This window comes from Microcebus murinus, chromosome 3 (assembly GCF_040939455.1).
Source record: "Microcebus murinus isolate Inina chromosome 3, M.murinus_Inina_mat1.0, whole genome shotgun sequence".
NCBI lineage: Eukaryota > Metazoa > Chordata > Mammalia > Primates > Cheirogaleidae > Microcebus > Microcebus murinus.
The window spans coordinates 66727740-66749321 of NC_134106.1; the positions used below are offsets into that span (position 1 = coordinate 66727740).

General features: G+C 37.9%; 1 protein-coding gene across 1 annotated transcript in view; it reads left to right on the forward strand.

The window, feature by feature from the left end:
• Window positions 1–21582, forward strand: part of CTNNA2 (catenin alpha 2) — a 1049805-nt gene that overhangs the window by 610413 nt on the left and 417810 nt on the right. The gene's annotated exons all lie outside the window — the stretch shown is intronic.

Here is a 21582-nt window from a genome sequence, read left to right on the forward strand (position 1 = left end):
TTCACTGCTTTCATTATTTTGCTAGCTGCTTAGAAGTAGTATTACATTGGGAACCACAGGTCACAAACCAAACTCTGTAGAAGACACGGTCTACACATTTTAACACCTAGAGCTCTCTATAGTCTCTAGAAAGGGGATTTACATCATTATAACACAATATTTTTTAAGAAAAACAATTATATTGAGTATTAATAGATAAGGTTTTTTTTTCAAATTATGTCTTTTAGTGTGTCATTTTACCTTATATTACATCTTCTTTTTTGTGAAATGAATGCAATTACAAATTTTCCTAACTAGGAGACTATTAAAAATATACACCCATATTAAGTTGGTAAAGCAAAATAATCTTCCTTTATTGCTACCTACGGAAAGCAGGGTCTTCTCTTTTCCTGAGGTTGGGTCTCACAGCTTTCAGCTGCTGGTTCAACTATTTTTAGTGTCTGAGGCTAATCCTATTCCTACTTATAGGATTTTAAGTGAATTCCAAGCCATCATTTCAGACTATTCAGCATAGGATAAACCTTGCTATTTCCTATGACTGTGTGCCCCTACCTAGTCACTTCCAATGACACTACCTTATCTCCAGTGACAGGAACTTGCACTTCACAGCTAAGGCCCTGTTTTAATCTCTTGGCACTATACACATTTTATAGAAAATGGATCCCTATTTTGCTCTTACCCATATCAACTCAGCTGTGTTACTATTGCCAATTTTCCAACATTTCCAATGCCTACTATCTCCTACCTTAATTTCCTTTTTTTTTTTTTTTAATTGCTAATTTTGAGTTTCCTCTTGAAAAGTATCACCCCCACTACCAGAACAGCCAATGATCACTCCTTCCTGGACCAGCCACCTGCTACCACCTTGGGCCAGGTCACCACCAACTCTCTCTGAACTACTATGATAGTCTCTCCCTGCTTTCTCTTTTGCCACCCAAGCCAGTGTATCCATCTGGAAAGATAACTTTAAAATGCAAATGGCATCCTGTGGCACCTCTGTTAAAAACCACTCCAGTGGTTTCCCAGTGCATTTGGCAGTACTTTAACATGATTCTTCAAGGCCCTATGTAATCTTGCCTCTGCCTAATTTTCCCAGGCCATTGTTCCTCTTATTCACTGACTACATTCGATCCTCAAACCTCCTGACCTTTTTCTTGCTGTATATCCTGTGCATACACTATTTCCTATCCCTGATTTCCTCTCCCTTCTAAGCTCTTAACGATAATACCTACTCATCTTTCAGGTCTCTGTGAATATGTTATTTATTTGGTACACCCTGTTATTTTCCCTCGGAGAGCTCTATTCAGAGCACTTATCACAATCTGCAATTAATTACTTATGTGTCATGCTTAATGGCTGCTCAGATCATAGGATCTGTGCAGGCAGGGCCTATGCCCACTTTGCTCACCACTGGATACCCCAGTCTTAGCAAATTGCCTCACCTGTCGAGTAGATTAGTTTGTGGACTTCATGTTTAAATGACTAAATGAGTAGATTGTCTGCTTGGATCATAATGTATTGCTTCTTTCTCGACCCTCCTAATAATAATTATTATTTATTGCAGTCAAATCTTATGTACCAAGAAATCAGAATGCATTACCTTGAATCTTCATAGCCCCAACATAAGGCGGATGTTATGATTACCATCTTACAAAACAAGGAAGAACTATAAACCTATAGTGATTTGTTCTCAGTCATTAAGACTAGTCATGATGAAGCCTGAAATCTACTCTTAGTCATGTGACTTCAAAGCCTGTGCTTTCCCTACCACAGTGGTTACCTCTCAGAAAATTCATCTTCTACTGCCCAGACTTCTCCATCCTCTCAACCACTGAGCCATCATTAAGTACCAGCCTGACTCATGATGTGTGCATCAGCCCTTCTGGGTCTAATTTGCCTCACCTCTCACTGTGACATGGAATCACCTTATTGTAAACAAAGTCTTAGTAATTGATTCATAGGCTAGTGTGCATACATGCCTTTTGTAGTCTAGGGATGAGCCAGCATTTTTAGTTAGGCAGAGCTCAGACGTCCCCTATTAGTATGGTAGCTATTAATACTACCTAAATTATTTGGCATAGGGCCTGAGAGAAAATAAGTTTCCAACCTATATTGTACAAATGAACTCATGGTCATCCAACCCCTGAGTGCATCCATCCCAGTGAACATTTATGTCTGTGGAAATAGTCACTCTGAAATATTGATAGGTTTCACAGGATGAGAAAACATTTAGAAAAGAGTGGATACTCTATGACACACAGTTTGGGGTTTCTAATAATAATTCTTCTGTCCTTCTATCATTACTCGTGCACATGGAGGAAACCAGGTTAAAACAACAAATTTTATAAGAGGAACAGCTGGTGGAGAGACCATGATAGAGTCACCATTATTAAAATTCAAGTATGGTACCAGAGCATCCAAGACGCCCTAGGAAGTGAGCTCGCCAGTTACATCATGGCCCTCCTCTGCTCATATCCTTGTTGGAGGTCTTTGCTTTTTCAGATTTATTGGAACATGGGACTTCAGAAAGGGGATTGCTTTCAAACTGATTAAACTCTGGACAATAATGTCCATGAGAAGGTGAAAGAAATTAGGATCAATGTGGCTAAATTAGTGAAATGTATAAAAATTGAGCTCTCATAAAATACAAAGCATTATTTTCCAAGGGTTGTGTCTTTGTTGGGTAGCTCTAACCTATGCTTAATATACCGTAATATTCACCTCTCTTCAGTTTATGAGATTTCCAGTTACTCTGATTTTTTTAACATTGTGCTTTTCAATTTTCAGTGGGTGAGACTGTTTTTTAACCAATCAATTTAAAATCAAATTTGCAACTGAAATGCCACAAGACAGTGCAGTATATTCTCTCCTGAATTTGAAATGTGAAACACTTTTCATTGCAAAATTTACTAATTTTATGACCCCATCCCAAAGTGCTTGGAAGAGAATTTATGTTGATTATATCTATGAGTGTTATTGCCTATGATGTCATTGTTCATTATTGTGTGTACTGATTTATTTCTTGTATGCCCAACATCAGTTTTATTTTGTTTTGTTTTGTTTTGTTGCCTTTAATGGGTGGATCTGTCCTCTAGAACTATAATACATAGTTCACAGGAACTGTGCTAAACTGTTCAATTTGGAAAACTCAAGGCAATCGCTGCCTTTCAACTGTCTGCTTTTGGCTAACTACTTAAAGAGATGATCCTTGAAATCAAAGAGAGTTAAGACTAAGGGAATTTTAAGTGGCTTCATGATTATCTGTAGCATGACATATCCTTGATAACAGGACAATGTAACCACTATTCTAAGAGCATCTCTGTCTTGAATATTCAGCCAAAAGAAATGCAAACATTCCTGAGAGCAGTAACCTGTTAATAGGTCTTCAGTCATAAACAGTTTGTCTAGATTAATGTATCACCAGTAGTAGCACATAGGAAGTGAGAGCCAGATTGAGGGAAGAGGCAGTTCATTTCAAGGGAGAAAGGCAAAGAAAAATATTTGAAGAATGCCAGGGAGCTTGAACCACCTTACTGGTCAGTCTTAGGTATCATGGCTAGTTCTGCAGAATCTCAGGGTGGGTATTTGTCTCGCCTTGGCCCTTCCTGAGACAATGTACTGATCGGGAGAGTACAGAGAGGTTAAATGTGATTAGAAACGGCCTCCCTAGACAGGTATATTATGAGAGGGCCATTAGCTTCTGACCAAACTGAGACCAAGGAGTATATGAATTCTGAGCACTTCCTTTTCCCTTTCTGTGAGCAGAGGGCAGGGTGTTCTGCCAAGGAGCTCCCCTGACCTCTTTCCCAGGCACCTATTGAATTAAGCCTTAGAGTTTTCTTCTCTAAAACCAAAAAGCTCACCCCCTTAGATATGTGAAGACATGTTGAATGTTTTGAGCAACTTGACAGCCAAATTGATAGCAATTTGCTATCCCTGGCTACCAACTGGGTTGGAGAGTATGAATGTTCAAGAAGAAAATTTAATCAGTACCACTTTTGTATTTTGAGCGTTGAGACAAGAAAGAAAGGGAATCAACATTTATTGAGTAATTTGCCTTGTGCCAGACAGTGTGTCAATATATATAGCGTCTCACAAGCTGACTTTGTTGTTTCCTTTCTACAGATGAGAAACAGACTCTGAGTTGGTATATGATCACTAGCTGAAGTTTAGAAGGCTCAGAAGGGATGAAGCTAGAATGCAAATCCAAGTTGCTTAATTTCTAAATCTGTGGCCCTTCCCATTATCATTATGCTGCACTGCATAATTGGTATCTATGGTTCGTAGAAAACCATCACTCATTTTCCTTTGTATGAAAATAGTATATATGTGTGTACACATGTGTAAACCTATGCATGCACACACTGAAGTGAGTGTGTTTGTTTGTTTGTTTGTTTTTACCAACATGATAGCCTTAGCTCCTTTTTGCATATTTCCAGTGTCCTCTAGGATGGGAGCCATAATACCCGAGGAAATAAAACAGATTATATAAACCTACCTAAGTATTTATGGGCATTGGTTCCAGGGTGCCTGTGGATACCAAAATCAGGGGATGCTCAAGTCCCTGATATAAAATGGCAGAGAATTTGCCTATATCCTACACACATCCTCTTTTATACTTTAAATTATTGCTAGATTACTTATAATACCTAATACAATGTAAATTCTATGCAAATAGCTGTTATACTATTTGCATTATTTTTTAGTGTATTGTTATTTTTTATTTTATTTATTTTGAAAATTTGCAATCTTTTGTTGGTTGGGTCTGTGGATTGGAAGCCACAGATTCAGAAGGCTGACTGTATTGCCAAAGAAGAAAAAGAAGAGAGGCATTTCTGTCTCAAACATGAGCTTATTAGCCTTTGCATTTAAGAGTATTAGGTCATGTTTTACCAGATCCACAGATTTCATTTCTAAACAAGGAAAAGTGTTCAGCAAACATGCCAAGTTCCCTAATATCCCAATATGTAGGACTGAGCTTGTGGTTAATGCATATTCATTCTCTCCCTGAGCTTGTTCATAGGAGATGTTTTTGCCGAGTCGTCATTATTTTTCTAATTGTCCAATTTTCTTTTCTCTGTTAAACACTAATTAAAGAATGAGCCCAGGACTGCCACCTTTTTGGAGACAACATTAATCTCTTGCCCTCTCTACATTTTAATGGGCCTAATTTATCCCTATTATCTACTCCCTTCACCACCCCAACTAAGTGAGGAAAACATTCTTATCCCTTTCACCCTTCTCATCAGGCTAGTGCTTTTTCGCATTTTATTTTCCCTACTCAGCCAACTGCTGCTGCATAGCCTTGTTTATGTTTGCTTTTCATTATCAGCAGGATATGATATAGCAGTCTTCTCTCTTCCTTCCTTTCTTGATCTGCTCTGGATTGCTTTCTTCTCCCTATCCTAATCTTCTGCATGCCTGTGATCAGTTGATGGATTGATTAATCACCCAGACATAACTCAGCACCTACCATGCAATAGGCCCTAGGACACTGAGACATCAATTCTGGTCTCTAGGAATCAGCAGTCTGAAAGGGAAGGCCCATAATAAAAAAATAAAATAATAAAATCTATAGGTAACCATCCAGATTAGAAGATGTAGGAACAAAGAGGAGAAACTCCTACTCCAGCCTAGGTGGCAGGGAAGGCTTCCTGAATTTGCTGTCATGTGGAATGATTGGCCACCTGATAGGTAGAAAAGTGCTTGCATCCTAGATTTCATTTTCATTAATAGCAAACTTGATAATCGGTGATATTGACTTCCCTTTCATCTATTTTCTGCAACTCAGTAATATGTCCATTAAGAAAATATTATAAAGTACTTTGAAATGTCCATATTCAAAACAGTGTATTAATTAAAATAGAACAAAGCCCAACTAATTAACCCAGCCATAAACTCTGGAGCAAAGAACTTGGTTTCCAAGGGACTGAAAAAAAGAGCTGCCTGCAAGCCCTGAGCTGATTGTATTGGTTTTTAAAGGGTTCTCAAAACCTATCTTTAAAGCAAATCGCACTCAATTCTGATATTCCTGGCTTTCTGATATGCTGGATGATTAGAAATAAGCAAACTTAAAAGGTTGAGAGTTCTTTGAAGGAACATATCTTTCACCCCAGGGAAAATGTGACCCCAACACCTAAATAATGGGGGGAAATTACACACAGAAACTATAAAACAAATTAACACATAACCTCTTTGAAAACAAACAGACTCAGGGAATAAAAATAGCAGTAGATACATAGCTCTCTCAGTAACTCCCACTGTTGTCCCTGCATGCTGAAGAGCACAATAATTGGTGTTAACAGTGATAGGTCATACTCAACAGATAAAGGTTTATTTAGATTAAAGGAACTTTATTTCAGAAGGTAAGGAACTTAGATAATTTATGGTAGAAAAATTTCTACAAAAACTGATTTAAATGAAACATAATTTTCTTAGCAGAAATAAATTTCAATCAGCAAATGACACATATGTTTAACACCGTATACCCCTGAGGTTGATGCTCGATGCTCATGGGTTTCTTTTTTCTTTCTTTTTTTTTTTCATGTTGACTTACTGTCTCTCTAAAAGTTTCCCAGAAAGGCAAACCTTCACTAGCGAGACCCTTCTGGATTTCTGAAGGCACTTCTCAAATAGAAGGTGGCTCTGATTGTTTCAAAAGGGAAAATAGTTCCTTATGTCAGCAGTATTTTCTTACCACTAGAGCTTTTTTTTTTTTTTGTAATCTAAAAAAAGAAAAATGCTTGTTTAAAAATCCAAAGTTCTGACATCTTGAATGTGAATAATAGGCACTAGATTTTTTTTAAATTGATTCACGACAATGCAATTAAAACATATTTGTAAAGTACTTTATATGGATCATCAAGTGGCTTTAGATATAGCCTTTCATGTTACAATGAATTATATTTTGTTCATCTTTCTTGTCATGGTAATCCATTTTAAGTGTTTCCTTTTGCCAATTAGCATAATAATCTGACTCACAATTGCCTTTTTCCATAATTATCATCATACTCCTCTTAATCATGCTGAAATCTATTATTTTTGTGCTCACAGCATCACAGAATGTAGACCTGAAGATTTCCAACCATGTCATTACAGATGAAGATGTGTATTCTTTAGAATAGAACATGTATTTTAGGAAGTTATTGTGTCCCCTACTCTGATCTAAGCATCATTGTTGTGTGGAATCCAAGGAATCCTTTATTTCATGTATAACCTTACTGGAGAGAGATATTCACACACATTGGATTTAGGACAATTTGAAGTTTATACATTATTATGAGCTAAACAGAATATATGACTATTGAATATTGTATCTGTAAAATTCTATCACATCACATTCAATGTTCTTTAATAAAACATGACCAGTTTTGTTCCACTGTTTGATAAGCATCCACGAAGAGCAGAAAGTGTAGTTTTGCATGGTGAAAAGAGAAAAGAGGTATCTGTTTATGACGAGGGGCGAGGAGAGGCATGTGTTCACATTATGCCATCTGAGTTACCTGTGTCTTGTGCTCTTGTGTCTAATTATACATTATTATGAGCTAAACAGAATATATGACTATTGAATATTGTATCTGTAAAATTCTATCACATCACATTCAATGTTCTTTAATAAAACATGACCAGTTTATTATTATTTTTTAAATAGGAGTATTGAGAATTGACCTAATAATCAATTTGGTCATGTACAACTGTTAAGTATATAAAGGTGGATAGATAGATGGATGAATAGATAGATAGATAGATAGATAGATAGATAGATAGATAGATAGATAGATAGATAGATAGATAGATAAACAGTAGCTACCAACATGTTTGAGGTGGGAGAGCTTTAACTATTCATTCCTCCACTATACTGCTAACAATTATCATGAAAGCAATTCTCAGAACAAATGTATTGTTGGATTCTCAAGTTCCTCTCCTAGTAGGTGCTATGAACAACATTTTGTATGAAAGGATCACTTGAGGTAAACCTCAAGTAAACCTGCCTCTCAAAGAGAGTCAGGACTGTGACCATACAGAAGTGATCAGGCTGGCAGAAATTCAACATCCCAGTTTCCAGGCACAGAAGCATTTAGGGATGAAACCTCAGGTGCCATACCTCCAGGCCTTAGGTTTAGCAATGTGCTTTATTGTTCATACAACTGTAGGCAATGTCTCTAAAATATTTTAGCCAAAAATATTTTAGCCAAATATTTTAGCCAAACAACGTTGAATATTAATATTTTACTCATGAATCATCTATCATGTTAATTAAAAAGCCACCAATTTCATCAATGAAAGGTGAATATGTGAATATTTTCTAATATTTATTATGCAAAGCCCATGATGTTAATTGAAATATGGTTAGGAACACTTGCCGTGGTTACCTCTGGTATGTGGCCTTTTTTGGGAATGCTTATGGTCATGCCTGAGTGGGTAAATTCCTGATTAAGGAATAGAATTCCCATTCAATGGGGCTTAAATTAAAGAACACACACAATATCTCACTCTCTTTTCCGATGAGAATTTTAAAGTAAATGACAAAGATCATAGTAAGGAAGAAGGAAGACTGGGGACATCATCATGAAACACCAATAATGTCTGTGATGAATGAAACTGTCATTTGGAAACAATATATGGTTAACTAAAAACTAGCCTTTCAGAGTATTTTTGTTCTGACACAAATTTTTGGAATCATCTGCATAGCCAATATTCAGATCTCATTCTCATACGAACATTTTTGTCAGAATTCAATCATGACAATATAACAATGTAATTGTCAAATCACCTAAGTATACCATCAAAATATTTCATGTCCATAGTTGTACAAAGAGAATATTCTGGTGCTCTGTTGTCTCTGCAAATTATTTCAGTTGGTTATTATTTCAGCTTACAACCTGAGTAAAGCTGCACATGGTTAGAAAAAAAAATGCTGAAAACCAGAATGCTAGCACAGACATTTAATAGTTACTATTTTTCTGATAACAAAAACATTGGTGTGTATATTACATAAAATTCAAACATAACAGAAAAAAATATAATGTAGAAAATGAATATCCCCAGTAATCCTATCTCCAAAGATAACTGCTGTTAACTACTTGGTTTGGTTTCTGGAAGAACTTTTCCTCTGCAAGAATAAACATGTGTAAATACATATTTTTAATAGGATTCTAACCATATATGTTGTTTTACATTTTTAAGCAATTCATCCTGAAACATCTTCTCATCAGTAGGTAAAGATAGTTTTAAAAATAACTACAGAGTTTTCCAGTTCTAATGTTAAATTAAAGCCATCCTTTTCAGTACTGATCTGAACATATTCTTCGCAGCAGGCAGAACAACTTAAAATAATAAGGAAAATAACAATAATAATGCAATGAATTGAATGTTGGTGTCCCCTTATAATTTATATTTTGAAACCCTAATCTTAATGGGATGGCATTTGGAAGTGGGGCCTTTGGGAGTGCAGTTGACCCTTGAACAACTTGAGGGATGGGGGCACCAACCTCCACATCCAGTTGAAAATCCACAAATGACTTTTGACTCCCCAAAAACCTAACTACTAATAGCCTGCTATAGACTACAAGTCTTACCAATAACATAGTCAATTAACATATATTTGGTAAGTTATATGTATTAAATACTGTATTCTTATAATAAAATGAGCTAGAGAAAATAAAATGTTATTAAGAAAATCATAAGGGAAATATATTTACTGTTCGTTAAGTGAAAGTGGGTCATCATAAAGCTCTTCATCCTCATTGTCTTTATGTTGAGAAGGCTGAAGAGGAGGAAGAAGAGGAAGAGGGATTAGTCTTGCTGTCTGAAGGGTGGCAGAGGCAGAAGAAAATTCACGTTTAAGTGGACCCACAAAGTTCAAACCCATGCTGTTCAAGAGTCAATTATAATGAAGTCATGAAGGTGGAACCTGCATTAATTTTATTAATGCCCTTATAAGGAGAAGCCATAGAGCTAACTAGCTCTCTTTCTACCACGTGAAGATACAAGAACTTGACAGTCTGCAACCAGAAAAGAGCCCTCAACACCCTGATCTTGGAGTCCAGCCTCCAGAACTATAAGATATAAATTTCTGTTTTTTATGGGCTACGCAGGCTGTGGTACTTTATTATAGTAGCCTTACCTAATACCAATAATAATAAGGAAAACCTTCACAAACATTACAGAGGAAACATTTTGGGAGGACTGACTTAGTCTGAGCTATTTCCATTTCTTAGTGGCTCTACAAAATGATAATGACCCACATAAACAGTTTCTATGTGGCTTTTGAAGCAAACCAGAAGGGGTGGTTGGAATATATTTTGTTACACAGGCAAAGCTTAGATTACTGCCCTCAGGTACCCATCTGTATGTTGGTCTCTAAACCTATAACTTCATCCTCATCCTCAGGAATCCAGTGTTTTAAAGACCAGAGACACTTAGGTTGAATACCAGCTCTGCTACTCAACAGCTGTGTAACTCTGTGAAAATTATCTAACCTCCCTAAGCCTCAGTTTTGTCACCTATAAAATGAACATCACACCTGCCTTACAGAGGATTAAATGAAATACTAAAAAATGAAAGATCTTGCCCAGTACCTGACATGTCCAATAGCAATGAAAGCCAGGGACTTTCAAGAGATGTTACTTCCTTATTTCCCAAATCCAAAACTACTCTGAGGAATAGCTAACTGACTGTTATTACTGTAGAAAATATACTAGACCTTGCTAAGTACAAATTTTATGTTCTTTCTATTAAACTTATGATTTCTCTTTTGCAAAAACCATGAAATGCTTTTGTTGTTGATGATCATTTGTTTTCCCCCAAATGAAATGCGGGACCCAGGCTAGGGGCAGGTAACAGCAGAGCTGCTGTGGTTGACATGGGAACAGGGCTAGGGGCTGACCCACTGAGTCTCCTCTGCTGAGCACAGCACTCCCAGGACACAGTTTGAAAAGCTCTGCATGGGCCATCATGCTTCTGGCAGGAACGATTGCAGAAGGATCTAATTTATTAATGAGGCCATATAATGGGTTAATAATCCATTAAGACATATCCTCTCAAAGTGTCTGCATTTGCCCTGTTAACTCAGAATAAACTGTTTCTAAATAGGAATATTCCAGCATAACACCAATCATTTGGAGGTTATTTCTCTTTTCTAATGTAGTGATGAGTTGAAAGGGTAGGGAGGTTGAGGCATTAAGTTCTTCTCGATATCTCTCTTTTCACCAACTGTGGAAAAGTTTCTCTCCTGCCTACCAGTCAGGTGGGCTCTACAGAGAGATAAACCACTTTGGTCCTTGAAAGGAGAAAGGAAAGGAAAGGAAAAGAAAGAAGGAAAGGAAAGGAAAGGAAAGGAAAAAGAAAAGGGAAGAGGAAATAAAAGGGGAAAGGGAAAAAAAGGGGAAAGGGGAAAGGACTGAAGGTTTCTGCCTGTGCCCCATCTTGGAGGAAGAGGCTAGGGAGGCAGAAGTGTTTGCTACATCATCACGTTGACACACAGCACCTGAGGTGGGCAGGCTTTCAGGACATCCTGGGTTCATTGACAGCAGGTTGAGAATGGATGAGAAGACCAGACAACCTATATGTAAAGTGATTGCCCTGAGGCAGACTTCCAATTGCGGACCAATTTGTTAAAAGTTGAGTAGTAGAAAGGCGGTACAACAAAGTAGTTGAGAGTAAAAACTCTGGAAACAGAGAAGCTTGGAATTCAGCTCTAATATGATTAGCTCTGTGACCTTGAGCATATTCCTTACACTCTATTAGGCTCAGTTCTCTAGACTGTAAAATGTAGTTACAGTATTTACTCACAGGTTGTTGTGAGATTTAAAAGACATACTGCATGTAAAGCTGTTAGCCAGTGCCTGATTGTAAGGACTCAATAAATACAGCTATTAGTATTCATGTTGGCTTCCTTATGTGTTCAACTTTCTCTCCTTTTGGCAAGGTGAAAATATATTTAAGAGTACTTTGTGTCATTGAATTGATACTACAATTTCTTTAATGCTTGGAATCATCTGAGGTATAGAATAATACCTATTAGGAGAAATATTTAATTGTATCATCTAGTAATGGTGATTACACGCATTAAAACCTCAACTTAATGTTATGTGGAATCATATGCTACAACCAGGAATATGAGCACCTATGTATTAAAACTGAGGTTACTTGGCTATGATGGTAATTAATAGTGAAGATGGGGAAATCCATTTTCAGGTGCTCAGAAAAAACAAAACAGAATTGAACCTTGACAAGGCAACCTGAGACCTTTACTTCTGTCGTAAAGTAGTTCTGAGCATACATCCTCTGAAATGCCATCTTTGATTGCAATAATTCTGTACAATAAACCTTGTTCAGTATCCCACTATATCCCTAGGATTCTACACAGGAAGAAAAGACTTAGCTATATCTATAAATCAACCAACTTATTGAGAACCTACTGGGTTTGACCCACTGTTAGATATTATCTTAATATATTTAATAAAATATTCTTATGATATTTAATGATTTTAAGGAATTTCCTCTTTTATTTTCTCATTTAACTCAAATTTATGGAATCCCTATGAGTTACCTAGTCAAGGATCAAAGTTTCTATTTTGTGTTACTTTTGTTTTAGACACTTACCCCACCTAATGTAATATCCAAGATACCAGAGTGAGTCAGAACTACTCACCAATTTACCTACCCACTGATCTTGGTAATACTTATAACACTGCAGAGTCAATGTGTGTACTTTCTTCACCTTTACTCGTTCTGTTTTCTTAGTACATGAATTTAGAAAGAAGTTTGATTAACAAAAGAAATCTATATGTAATAATAAAAATTAAATGCATGACAAAAATCTCAAACTTTTAAGTATCTATTATTCCAGTTCTTATTTCTAGTCCTGTTGTTTCTTAATTAGCACTGTTTTTGTTAAACCCTTCCATTTTCTCTCCATTTAACTTAAACTCACCAAGAGATGTTTCTCTATGCAACTTTATTTTTAATTACTCTGCATTTTATATCAACTGTTTACATTTTTATGATATAGCAGATGTATGTTTATTCCTTGCCTCACAGTACATTAAGTGGAAACCAAAAAAAAAAAAAAAAAAAAAACCCACACAAAACTCAACAACTAACAAATAAAAACAGCCTCCAAAATTGCATTTAATACCTTGCCTTTGTTGTGAGTGCAGTATGCTAAAGACACATGCTGCAGCTCTTCTTGTAAGTGTATTTGTAAAAGTTAACCATTTAAGTGAATTCCACCTATCTCTTCTTCTACCTTAGAGATACTAAGGCATCAGTCTGTGCCTGATACCTAGAAGAAAACTTCACAATGCCCCTGCCTCCCCAGTCTCCTGGAATCACATCAATATTTTTGACACATTAAAGAGATTTACCAAATGGTCTCACAAATAATATGAGATACACAAGCTTTCACATGGCACCCACTTTAATTTTCCTTGTACTAGGGCAATTCCTTTAGATGTGGGTTGTATGGTCTTTGCATTTTTTAAATTTTCCTCTTCAGGGTGTCACCCAGGATTCTGGGTACTGCTGCATCTGTCACATATAGTCACACCTTGCAATGGTGTCCACCATGTTTGCTGCATTTGTTGGGCTTCTTGCTACTGATTTTTGGAGCCTACCATGTGGGCTGAAGCTCATCTGTACATGCTTTCATCAGAAGTTGGGAGATTGCTTCTCTATTTTTTTAAGGTTATGCATTTTCCATATAAGTATCTAACCATTGGGATTTTAAGGGTTTGATAGCAACAGCACTTCTTTCTGTTTTTATAAAAGCCTACCAACGACGTATGACTGTGAATCAGGTTCATGGGTCTGATAGCTCACTAAGAGTAGAATTCCTGCTGTCTGTCAAGGACTGCAGCTTTTTTACTGGGAGATGTCGGATTTAGTTCTTCCCCTAGATTGGATTCTCACCTGCTTCCCTATGCAGTATAGAAGCTGATATGGTGACCTCGGGCCAGCTGGCAAGTGCATAAGGAATCCCATTTCTCACACTGCCCACCACTCCTCCAAGTTGGGGCTTACAATTCTGCTCGCCCTTGTGAAGCCACGCACTGGATCCCAGGACTGGCTAAGTAAAAAATGACTATTTACCAATCCAGTGACTGTATTAGAAAATGCAGGCTGAGTTTAAATCTTTTCTTTCATCAGCCACTCATTTCTGCTATGTTAGTTTCCTGGCATTCAGCTTCCTTTCTTCCATCTGTACCTCTTCCCCCAAATCACTGAAAATTTCACAGGAGAGAAACGGATCTGATACTACACTGCTCTGATTTGGTTCTCCCTGTTCTAGATGTCTTATAAAATGCCTGAGCAATGGAAAAGATGAAGGAAAGGGTGAAGTGGTATTGGACAGCTAAAGAGCATTCAGATTAATGATCAAAATATGTGCAAGACAGATCCCTTTGCTAGGACACTTTTTATAGGTTTTTAATTTCTGGAATTTAATCACGCAGGTTTAATTGCCTCCAGTTGTATGGCTTTAAATTGAAGGAGGTTTGCTTTTCATCTAAATTGCCTTATAATAAAACCCCTGCTTTTGAGAATGCTGACTTCCTCAAGTGCTCAGAGTCCTGGAAGGCTTTGCCAGTTCCCACCATTGCCACCCGGGCAACCTCTGACACTTCAGGACTTTGGAAAGCAAACTAGCATTTCATTTTCCTAGATCCAAAGACTAGGGGCATTTGCCACTTGGACAATATATGGTAAGATAGAAGGCAGGAAAAAAATCACTGGTGACAAAAGCCAGGCTAGAAAATCAGCCACAGGTACCCCATCATCTTATCATTTTGGTCTCTCTCTTTTTATTTTTAATAATTTTCTACCTACAGTGTCCCAAATTCTTGTGTGCAAAGCCAATCTCACTTCCATAATCTTCCACAATAAATCTCCCTATAGTGATAGTACTCTGATTTCAAATTACAGTGTTAGCACTTATCAGTCACTTATGTTTCCCTATATCAAGCAGAATTTTCTTATTATTTAAATACTAAATTTGTCGTTTTTCTTACCATAATTGTAAGTATATCCCCAAACACAAAGATAAGGTCATAACTCAGATCTTACTTCTAGAGACTCAGATTCTGAAGATTAGGATGAAGCAGTTTAAGCCCCAAGAGAATGCAGTAGGTGACTCCTCTGAAATGGCACAGATAGAACTAGAACTCCCGTCTTCTAAAACCCAGGCCCAAGCACTTCTTGCTGCTTCACGCTATTGTCACAACAGGAAAATCATTTATCTGGAGGAGAAACCCTAGGAAGCCAGCTGGATTAATGGTGTACATGAGAAACTCAGGAGTATATATCATCTCTTAGTAAATAAATCTCACTTTCTTTATCACGCAGTGATCACTTTATACCTCTCTATGGCTATAATCTTATATTTCACAAGATCACCTTCTCATATCTTCTCCAGATGTGGAAATATGTGCAATATAATATATCAGTGTTTTTTTTTTTGTTATTGTTGTTTAGTAAGTTAAAAGACATTGACATTTAAGAAAAGAGAATGAGGTTGTGTTTCTTTGTGACTTCATCTAGAAAGACTCCTGACTCATCCTAATCCTTTGGGATAAATTAGTCTTGCTTGGATAAGGACAGTATTCAAGAAAACTTCAGAAATTTATCATACTCATAAAGCTGTCCCCAGTCTCCGTTTTTCAGACCAGGTTTCAGATGCTCATTATGGCAATATCACAATCTGTCCATTGAGTTTGTAATTTCTATGGTCTGTCCTGTGCACGGGAAAGTCAGGCAGAGGCAGGCTGGTTTGAGGCAGTTGGTGTTTCTCAAGATATAACTGAGGTTTACTTTGAGTGTTCTTTATTTCTGAAACTTAATGAAGAAGAACACTTGTTTTGTTTTTTGAGGGGAGGCTCTTGGCCATAGAGAGAATAAAGGAAAATATCAGAAAGTCAGGAGAGAGAAAGGGAAGAGAGAGGAATTGTTGATGAGATCATTTTCCATTGATTTCTTATACCCACGCTTTTTCAGTCTCCTTTCACAACCATGTCACAGAACACTCAGAGTGCACCGATAGCTCTTCCATCTATCTGCTAGAAGGAGAGGGTGACCATTACTTAGAATGTTTACTGAAAGAACCTCTGTTTTCCACAGCATGAACTGGGCCCATGACTGGTTTTGAGAATTTGATCTCATTTAAGTCTTTGAATCAATGCTCATCCCTATGGATTCAGATATGACTGATAGTCTTAAAAAGGGACATTATCCCAGCTTTCCTGGTATTGGGGTTTTCCAGGCTCTAGGTAATTAAACTGTTAGGATATCACACTTGGGCATTGGCATTACCAGATAAGAAATTTGACACAAAGTAACTAAGAAGAAAGAAATCCACCAGGGCCCATTCCCAGTGTACTGTAGGTACCCAGTGCTCTTAGATTGCCCCTTGCTTGCCCCAACCGGAGTACCAGCCTTAATTTCCACAGCTTGCCCTAGCCCTTTGGTCTCTTGTCTCATGTCCATGTGTCTTTAGGGTGTGGGGACCTGGCCATATTATAAAGAATACAGAAGGCAGGACAGTCTCAACTGCCTGCTGCCACAAAGACCCCACCCTAGTACCTCTCAATTTATACCAACCACATCAACTGCATTTACATCCACTCTGTCCTCCCCTCTTCCATAACTAAAGAAACTTCTGTCTTCTGGCCTTGAGCAAGACTTTTTTCACTTAAGTCTTAGACTCAGAGGTGACACTTACATACTCATGGTTTCTGTCTCTTCACCACGTACTGCCATTGGCTTCCCTCTATTCAGTCCACTACATCTGCTTTTCTTGATGCTACTGGAGACCCATGTCTAGTTGCTAAGCTATTAGATAGACCCTCTTCAGTCAATTGATCCTGTCCTCAATTGTACAGCCCTTTTCTCTTTACCACACCTTTCTGGCTGCCACAGATGAAATCTGATTGCCATTTTGGAACTATAAAGTAAGAAGGATTATTCTCGCCTAACCCCTCCACCTCAGCCCTATGCAGGGTAAGTAGCCTAAAATAATTCAACCATCCAGCTGCCTGAGAATCCCCACACGCGTCACCGTCCTGCTCACCATCATGGGTTCCCTATTCCACTGTGTCGGTATCTTTCCTAAAGGGAGTGTACAATAAAATAAATTTGGCTTGGTTCCACGAGTGGCCCAACAGGTGCTGTGGAGAGCAGGGCTGTCTCCTCCTTAGGAATTTCAGAACTGTACCCTAGTCATAGCTTACAGTTGGAAAAAAATTTAAAACATTTTCCTAAACATTGGTAAAAGAGAACCCGGGTACCATTTTCTCAATTTTTTTTTTTTTTAATCAAAGCTGCAAACACAAGTCACACTTTGCGAGGAGAAATCTCATTTGTGCCTCTGGGCACTGCTTTGGGATTCGGAACTTAGGTTCTTAAGATTTATGACTGACTGATGCTGTGAAATCAGTTGTTTCTGGCTGCAAATCATGAAATCAGCACCAAGTTGGCCGTAAAAAATGAAGGTTTTATGGTAAGTGGTTTAAGAAAAATGCAGAATATGAGTCCTTTGTGATGTATATGTTTTATAGCAGCAATTCCCTATTTTTAATTTTTTTTGAAAAAAAATTCTCTGTTGCTATGATAGGAAAGCATCTTGAAGTAACTTCAATGAAAACAGTGATGTATATAGAATAACATATAATGGCTCTGTCAGACTTATTTTCCTACTAGCTGAAGCATAAATCTAGGATGATGATACTTTTTTTCCTCCAGAATTAGATTTTATTAAAATAGTTACTTTGTATCCCATTCAGCCTTGAGTCAAAACAATAGGATCCTACATAAATGAAATTTGTTGATCTAGTGCAAGCTAGGACAGAAATCAATTTCAATTTCCTTTGGATGCGCTATTAGTGTTTATCTGATGGGGGATTCGTGTTGTTTTAAGTGATAGCTATAACAGCAACAACAAAAAAATACTGATTAGATACTAAGAGTCATTCTTGATCTCAGCTTGGAATGACTGTGACATTATCCTTTTCCTATATAATGAATTTGTTCTGTATCATGGTTTTTAATTGATCATTCCCAACGTTAAGTTCCTCAAAAAGTTTAATATTTTTTTTCCTGTGGCATTCATTATCAGATGAAGATCGAGACATCCATCCTTAATGACAGATTTCAGTGACTTCAGCTAATGGGATTATGTGTTTTGTGGAACATACCTAGTTTGCTAGGATTAAAGGCAGACACCTCATTTGGATAACTACAGTTGGTCACTCTTCATAGCCCTGTGATTTCCATCTATGCCCAATTAGATAATTCATAAGTATGACTTAATGAGGAAGGGATAAGGGCATGGTTAGAACAGAACTCCTTTGAGGGACTGGAGGCCCTCCCAATGATGGCTGGATCTTGAGGGTATTTATCAACAGTTCAAGGTCACACTGAACCCTATCAGCCCTGAAATTTGGGATGCTGGCTATTCATGTGTGTTTGTTAGTGGCAGGCACCGTATCGGCACAGGTGACTTAGCACATCAGTGACAATTTTCAGGGCCTCTGTCTATGGTTATGTATGTCTTCCTGGATCCAACTCACTAGGACACTCTGATTTGAGTGGTTCCCTTGGAATGATGCAGTACATGGCTTACACACCTGCACACAACAGCCATGCTTTCCTCTGCCTTATTTTCCCCATGTCTCTCTCCACCCTACCTTCTCTCTTGGGCTTGCATTTGGGAAGCTTTTTCACATAGAAAAGACTTGATGAGTGGTCCTGAGTGACAATTCCTCAAAGGTACTTCATGACATCTGTGGCCAAAGTGACCTGAAATTCAGATATGTGACTAAAATATTCAACAAAAAAATCTACCTCTTTCTCATATCCCACCCCAACCCTCTGCTCTGGTTTGTTCACTTCCCAGCTCTCTCCAGGATGCAGTGCATTTGTTCTGCTGCTATAACCCCATTTCACCTTTATGTCATTTCCATAAAAGCAACCCTAGAATCTTTCTGCTCTTAGCAGCATAGGTATATTATCATGGATGCTGAACTAAGGTTAGCATCTTTAAGACATATCACATGACAAATTCATTCACAGGATTACATGGGCACAGCTGTGGTCAAATGCCACCCCCATTTTAGGATGATATGGAATATTTGAATACAGAGATCTTCTACTCCAAGCCTCCTCATAGGATTGCCTTCATTATATCTTATTACTTAGTTGGTACACATTCATTTATTTTCACAACTGTGGAACTGTGGATGGATTTTCATGGGCCCTTGTTTCCAAGAAGGGACAGAACTTTAGGCATTGTTTTGTAAAATAATAATAATAAGTGTTACTGCTTTTTTGAATGCTTACCAGGTGTCAGCTGCTGAAAGATGAATTTTCAAAATATCTTCTGGCTTATTTTTTCCTCACACAGTGCTATAAAGGGGATGGTGTAATCGTCATTTATAAATTAAGCCCTGGAAGCACGTACAAGTTTGTTCTGACTCCTTAGTTTGTGAACTTTCATCTCCTGTTGTGTTCCCCCCCCCCAATCCTGTTCCAATGACATTTCCAGGTATTCTGTCATGCTATCAGATAATTATCCTTCTCAGTACTAGAACAGACAGGAACTGATTCTTGACATTGCTGATGGCTCTTTCTGTCCATCAATATGAGCCCAAGTTGTGCCTTTGGTGCTGATTACCCGTGAATGTTGCCTGGGTGCTCATCACATGCACAGGGCAACCTCCCTGCTGCTTTCTGTTCTGCCATGGTTTTGCTTCACTGGGCTACCGATGTGGACAAGATTGATGAAGAAACATAGTGAAGATGACATTTATGCCTTGTCTGGGGGATCCAGGAGAAAGTTCAGTGTTTGGCAGTGTACTGATGTAGAAAGACAAAATCCCAAAGAAATAGCATCTATTACAGGATCCCAATGGAGAAGAGCTACATGCCTTATTAACTTATTGTGTGGCCTAGACACTGGGAAGTATGGACAAAGTTGAGAAAGGAAAATTGCTCAGGGAACTTTTTTTCCCCCGAAATATGCTCTTTAACATATAGTTGGTAGATTTAGTGATAAGTGTACAGAGTGTTCTGTGTTTGAGTCTTAAGTAGACTAAGCTGCTTTTCTGCCTATCAAGACCAAACTTGAATAGTCTTTTCATGAATGTACATGGTCGGCACCAGTATTCAGTAAAAGTGAGTCATCAGTGAGGTTGGCCATTGCCTTAGTCTATTTGGGCTATTATAACAAAATACCTTAGACTAGGTAATTTATAAGCAATAGAAATCTATTTCTCACAGTTCTGGAATCTGGGAAGCCCAAAATCAAGGCATCAACAGATCTGGTGTCTGATGGGGGTTCACTTTTGGCTTCATAGATGGTATCTTCTCTCTGTGTCTTCACATGAAGGAAGGGGTGAACAAGCTCCCTTGTGCCTCTTTTATATTTTATATCTTTTTATATTTTATACTATTCATGAGGATTCTGCTCTCGTGACCTAATTATCTCCTAAAGACCCCACCTCCCAACACTACTGCACTAAGGATTATGTTTCAGCTCATGAATTGGGGGTAGAGGGGCACAAACATTCAGAACATAGAAGCCATCATATCTGTCAGGTTTTGGTACAATGGGCCTATCCCCTCCCCTGTTACCCCTTTAACTTGGATTTGAGGCGTTGCCTCATTTTGATCTCACAAGAAACAGATTTCCATGCCTGCTGGGGAGGAGTCATTACAGGAGATTCTGAGGTCACTGTCTGAGTCTGAAATGTCAGTGCCATTGTTCACTGCACATTGAGGCCCATTAGGAAAAAGGGGCACATAAGTTTAAAAATACAGGCGTAAAGCTGGGTACAGCCAGAGCAGTATTGAAGACAAGGGCTGGATAGCTTAGATAACATCGCCATTGAGGGTTTATGTACTGCTTAGTCCCTCATGATTGAACTAGCCATGAGTATAGTATTTTGTTCTTCTTCCCATTTTCTTTCTTATTCTGTAACAGCAAACATAAACTCTGAACTTTATGTTAGCAATTTAAGCCTTTCATGTGCATACATTTTAAATGCAAATGCCCAGCCCTGTTTTCTAAGAGTAGATAAACATTGGTTATTTCATGATGAAGGAATTTTAGACATACAATTGATGGGAGAGAATTATTTTTAAAAAATAGTTCCTCCCTTTCATCAACAAATAACTTTTTCTGTATCACAATTATAAGAGTAATCAGATAAGTGAGTGTGTATAATTGAAGGGGAAATTTTTTTTCCTCTCTATGAAACTCACAACAATACTATACTCAGTACTTCACTTCTGACATCAAATATGCAGGGATTTTTTTCATACCCAGCAATGCACCAATTTTATGTGGACACCAATAGTGTGTCCTAGAATTTAACTCAATTCTGACACTATCTATCTGGAGATGGCATGAGATCCCATTGGTTAAGGGCTCAGTCCCACAGATTTCCCCCACTTCAGATAGGGGCAAGTCCAGGTTGTCACCTGTGCATCTGACTGACTGGCCATTAATCAGGGGTTCCCATGATCCTCTCCCCAAGTTCGATAATTTGCTAGAATGGCTCACAGAAGTCAGGCAGAGAGTTTACTTAT